Source organism: Xenopus laevis, chromosome 2L, assembly GCF_017654675.1.
Source record: "Xenopus laevis strain J_2021 chromosome 2L, Xenopus_laevis_v10.1, whole genome shotgun sequence".
Classification (NCBI taxonomy): Eukaryota; Metazoa; Chordata; class Amphibia; order Anura; family Pipidae; genus Xenopus; species Xenopus laevis.
The window spans coordinates 168,066,106-168,072,598 of NC_054373.1; positions in this window are offsets into that span (position 1 = coordinate 168,066,106).

Genomic DNA, 6,493 nt, shown 5'->3' on the forward strand with positions numbered 1-6,493 from the left:
GTAGTCTTTCAGAGCAATCTATGGGCTGCTAGAGTCGGTGACCCCCCCCATCCCTTTTAAAAGCAAGGAATGCAAAAGCTATTTTTGAAAAAAAAATTAAGACCAATAGCATAGTTGCTAAGAATTGGACATTCTTCCTGTAACCATGTGGGGACGGATAAACATACAAAATGATATACTTACAGAAATTCTTATATGCTTTTTTAAACTCTCCAGTGTATATCCCACTTTCATTCTTTAGAAGAGTCATGTCCGTATTGATCCCGTTCTTATGGGCTAACAAAACACCTAGAATTTCGTGGGAATCGTTAACAGCCCCCACTGATAGGGGTGGTATTGGTCTCCCTCACCTGCATCTCTACTACTTAGCAGGGCAGCTATATCATATACACGCGTGGTTCCATCCCACTGAAGACAACCCAAGTGGCTCATTTCAGGGAGCCATAGTGGGTTTATTAAAGGCAATATGCAGTGCCCCCTATAGGAGGCTAGGTGACTATGATTTGCTCCCTACTACCATCTCTACTCCCTGTAAGGCATGGACAATGGCGTGCAAACTTTCCAAAATATCTGCCCCCCCCCTACGATCTCCACATTTACCACTCTGGAGAAACTCAAACCTGCCCCACCTGCAAATTTTGCAGGACTTCTTTTACTGGCCGCAAAATCACATTAGGTCCCTAGGTGACCTGCTAGTAGACTCCAAGTTCCCTACTATGGACCAACTTAAACAACTAACCGCTCAGCCAACGATACACTGGTTTCGATATCTGCAACTTCGAGAGGCCTTTAGAGCTCAATTCCTTACACTCCAGATTACATACGATGCTCCAAAATTTGAAGAGATACTATGGGACCCCAAAGTTGGGAAACTGATTTCTAGGCTTTACCATTCATTAACCACTTGCCTACAGGCCCCATTCCTCAAAGCTCAGCAGAAATGGCAGAACATGATTCCCTCACTAGACTCAGACAATTGGGATGAGGTCACAGATGACCTGTATGGGTTTTTAATATCTATCAAAGATCGACTAATTCAATTTAAACTCATACACCAGCTTTATCTTACTCCTGTCAAGCTTAAGAAATTTGGGAGAGCCAGTGAAGCACGCTGCCCTAAATGTAAACTACCAGAAGCCACATTCGCTCACCTAATATGGGAATGCCCGCAGATCTCAAAGTATTGGATTGATGCAATAAACCACTTGCATGAGCAATTGCCATTTCCCGGAGCCTGTACTCCTGAGATTTGCCTACTAGGGATCGTGGAAGACCTACTCCCCCTAACCAGGTCCAGAATACTCATCAAAACTGTACTATTCTATGCTAAAAAGGCTTTGGTATTGAAATTGGGGCCCCCCAACTTCCGACAGTACAACAATGGCTGTCACTAGTAGGAAAGTCTCTGGTAAATGTCAAATAGACATATGAAGCGAGAGGATGTCCTTCCAAGTTTGAGAAAATATGGTCCCCCTGGTTAGACTCACACCCAGAACAGGATCCTTGAAAAGGAGAGAGAGCTGTTTCTCTTAAGACACTTGAATGCTCTTAATGGTTATTTGAAGTGTAATTGCTATAAGATACATGATGCAACAGGCAGTACTGTATATGTTTAATATAATTTAAATTGTTTCTTTTTGCACCCACCCTTCCTTTTTTTATTTTGTACCCCTACCCCCTTACCTTGTTGAAATTCAATAAAAACATATGCTTTGAAAAAAAAAAATTGGACATTCTATCACATATTAAAAGTTAACTTAAAGGTGAACTGCCCCTTTAATACACAGTACACTGGCACAAACATACTGCTCAAGGCTGTACCCATTGTGTGGGAAGGGGCCAACAATGTAGTTAGGGGTAGGCTCTATTAAAGGAGTTGTTCACCTTTACATTAACTTTCAGTATGATGTAGGGAGTGATATTCTGAGACTATTTGCGGTTGGTTTTCATTTTTTATTATTTGTGGTTTTTGAGTTATTTATCTTTTTTTCAGCAGCTCTTTAGTTTGCAATTTCTGCAATCTGGTTGCTAGGGTTCAAATGACCATGCTTTGCTTTGAACAAGAGACTGGAATATAAATAGAAGACCTGAATAAATATATGCGTGATATATAAAGTAGTAATAAGTATAAATATGTAGCCTTACAGAGCAGGGGTCAGTGACCCCCATTGGAAAGTTGGAAAGATTCAGAAGAAGATGGCAAACGAAAAAAACTATAAAAAATTAAGACCAATTGAAAAGTGATTAGAATTGCTCTTTCTATAAAATACCAAAAGTTAACTTAAAGGTGGACCACCCCTTTAAGGAAATGTCTCAGGATCATTACAGTGGGTGCCGTGTGAGTAACTGCAGTGATAGTTGGGTTTTACAAGGCAAATTGCCCATTACATGGGGTGAGAGAAAAGCTGTGGCCAATAGATGGTTTGATAGAGAAGCTGTGTGATCTGTTATTTGGAGGAGAAGTTGAGATAAAAAGATCCGTGCAGGGCATTGTGGGTAGACATTTTATTGCAGCAGATGCTGGAGGGGAGCAGTAATGTGGATACATCACTGGGCTGCAGGGGAAGGAATCCATACTGATCCAATGTAAGGTACTGGCAGGGCAGCTGTGTATTACATCATACCTCCCAACTGTCCCTTTTTCGGAGGGACAGTCCCTCTTTTGACAGCTCAACCCGCAGTCCATCATTTGTACTGGAAAGTCCCTCTTTTCTCTGCACTGAACAGCCAGAAAAAGAAACAAAGTTTCTCACTTAATTGGCTTTTAGCAGAGAGCCCAGAACAACTAACAGGTGCAAATAAGATACTTTGTATCAATTTTGAGACACAAAAATAGTTTAGATAAGGAGAAATATTTTCAAACTTTCATAACCTGCCAAATTTTGTAAAACTAACATGGTAATTAGGGGGTGTGGCCTCAGGAAGGGGTGTGGTCAAAAAATTGCTGCGCTACATGCGGGAAAAAATTGTTTGTCCCTCTTTTTACTTCCAAAATGTTGGGAGGTATGTTACATTCAATAGAGAATCTGACAGTTGTGCTGTGGTGGCTGCAGGAGCAGGATATGTACAATGGGGCAAATTCACTAAGATTCGTAGTTGCGCCAGGCGTAACTTCGCTGCACTTCGCCACGCGTAGTTTTGCCAGAGCTTCGCAAATTCACTAAAATCCGAAGTTGCGCTCAGGGGTAGCGTAAGGTTGCGAAGTTGCGCTAGCGTTGATTCGCTAAGTGAAACTAAGTTACGGTAGCGATGGTTAATTTGCATATGGCGCCAAATTCAAATTTCAATGGAGGAATACGTAGAATCACTACAAATGCCTGGGAAACCTTCAAAACATCAAATAAAATTGTTATTTTGCCCTACACATGTGCCCACTGTATAGTTAAGTTGCCATGAGTCAGGAAATGTAGGGGGGAAGGAGGGGAGCCCCAAAAATGTTTTCGATCTTTTTCAGCCTATCACCCATAATGGAGAAAAAACGCCAGCGTTTTTTGGGACTTAGAAAAAATTTTAACTTTTTTTGAAGCAATCCCTATCTACTCTATTGCGCTTCGCCAGGTCTGAGGTGGCGAAGGAAGTCTAGCGTAAAAGGTAGCGTTCAGTACACTGCGCGCGTTAGTGAATTTGCGTAGTTACGTCCGTTGCGAAAATTCGCCAGGCGTAAGGGTGCGAAGTAACACTAGCGAATTTACGCCAGAGTTCGTTATTGAATTTGCGAAGTAACGAAAATGCCCAACGCTATCGAATTGACGCTAGCGTTCGGCGCTTCGGCGCTTAGTGAATTTGCCCCTAATGTGTTTCTTGTAAGATGTTTGTTACAGGGCAGAAATCCGCTTTAGGCACACGAGGTACAGCAGTCACAGACAGGGACACCATATTTGCTTCCATTTGTCAGTGAGCTCTGAAATCCTGTTCCCTTTAAGCACGCAGTCTTTTTACTCGCAGCCAGTGTACACAGGCTGATGAACTGAAAGCAGCGCACAAGACTCTCCGCAAGGATTCAGGGAAGGACTAATAAATCGGAAACCTAATTTGCATATGTACATTAGGGAGGGAAAAAGAACCGTGCGTGCAGCTAAAATGTTTTTGACTTGCATGATTTTTTGGATTCTGTTTGACCAGGCACTTGGATTTGGCCGAATCCCGAACCGAATTTCAGTGAATCCCTAGTTAGAATCCCTAAAAACAAGTACCTATCCAATATGCATATATAGTTTTGTTTTTTTTCTTTGCTTTGCTCTGTAAAGATAAATGTTCTGGTTTCCTTCCTTGCCACAAACAGCCTCATGCAGCTCCTGCTTCTATACTGCTGTGATCCGATTGGTCTGTATTTACACGTTACTCCATGTGCAGCAGGAACCAATGGGAAGCAGGAATACTTATTGCTGTGTATTCTCTGCTCAATAGTTTAGGTAAGGCTGCCTGTTATGCTCAAGAAACTGGATTTCTCATCTTTATAACTGTAAGAAAAAAATGGGTGTAGATTGGAAATGTACTTGTTTTTAGGGATTCTATCAGAATCCCTTAAATCAGGGCTGTCCAACTGGTGGCCCGCGGGACGCATGTATCTGTTTACCATATGTAAAATTTAAAAGGTATCACTGTAGAGATAAACTGCACCCTGCATTGTTTAATCCTCAAATTCACACTGTAATCCCCTGTATCACACCTGTGATCCCCCTGTATTGTTCACACTTGTGACACCTCTATTGTTTATGTCCTAAAATCCTGACTGTTCTACCTGAGACCCAGACTGAAACTGCCCACATTGTTCACCTGTTCACACTGTATGTAGTACATATTAGACTGCTCCTGATTCCTGTCTCCTGCTCTGTTCTGCCTTCCCTCCCTGTGTGTCATACTTTGGTATTTGTTCTGGGGGTTTGTTAGCGTTTGAAAATTATTGTTAGTGGCCCCTAAGGTGTTTAATCATATGCTGGGGTACTGTATTATACACAGGGGAGGAGGAGGCGTATGGATTTAAGGGTATGTCTTAATATGACAGCTTTTTTCACATATGAGTGATACGTGATATCCCTGTAATGAGCACCACTTGTTTTTTTTTTTTGGTGTGTTTTTACCATTAATGTGGACTTTGTCTTGTGGTAACATGGGTGTGATGGGTGTGGCTTCCATTATCGGCCCTCCAATATGTAGCCCAGAATAATTCCAGCCCTCGGTAACACAGAAGTTGGACAGCACTGCCTTAACTTATTTGGATGACTTTACATCCCTTTTAAAGGGCAAACTAGCATTCCCTCCACCTAATAAATATTAATTAGGTCGATTGTGTGCGGTGATCGGTTTCAAGACATCGCTTTTGAGTATTTCAGGCAGATCTCAGATTTCCTCTGTATAACTGCACACAAGTGGAAACTGTACTTCAAATATTCATTAGGCAGAGGGAGCGCTAGCTTGTCATTCCCTAAGTGCTAGTCTCATTTATCTACCAGGGACACATTGCTACATTCCTATTGTTCTGATGAAATGCACTTGTTATTTAAGGGCATAAGAGCCCAAAACACTTACGTCTTGGTTCTTCTGCATCTTTTTAAAGGACAATTAAACCTTCGAAATTAGGGATGGGCGAATTTTTTCGCCTTGTTTTGCCGAAAAAACGACGCCCATAGACTTGTATTGCGTGCATCAAAATAAAAAGACGCACGTCAAAAACATTTCGCTGTGCGTCAAATTTTTTGGATGCCCATAGACTTTAATGGGTGTTGGCTACATTTCACCAGCGGTGGATTTTTGGCAAAACAAAACAGGTCAAATTCACCCATCCCTACTAGAAATATCATTTTATATACTGAAGCAGCCTAAAGTTTCAGCTTGTCAATATCAGCAATGATCCAGGACTTCAAACTTGTCACAGGGGGTCACCATCTTGGAAAGTGTCTGTGACACTCACATGCTCAGTGGGCTCTGAGCAGCTGTTGAGAAGCTAAGCTTAGGGCTCGTCACTAATTATCCAGCAGAAAACGAGGTTCCCCTGTAATATAAGCTGATGCTACAGGGCTGATTATTAAATTCTGATGCTAATTGCACTGGTTTCTGTGCTGCCATGTAGTAATTATCTGTATTAATTACTAATCAGCTTTATATTGTGACATTTCTATTCTATGTGTACTGTATATTGTGAGTGGGTCCCTAAGCTCAGTAAGTGACAGCAGCACAGAGCATGTGCAGTGAATCAGCAGAAAAGAATATGAGGAGCTACTGGGGCATCTTTGGAGACACAGATATTTACTGCTAAAGGGCTGTGGTTGCCTTTGGCTGGTACAGAAGCACAAGACATAGTGGAGGTAATCAAAACTGGGAATATTTGCCCAGGCAGTAACCCATGACAACCAAATTGTTGCATTCATTGTTTTAATTTCAGCTATCTTTAAAATGCTAACCACTGATTGGTTGCTATAGGTAACTTCCATTGGGCACACATGCCCAGTGTTGATAAATGAGCCCCAATGTATAATACATCTGCCCTACTGCT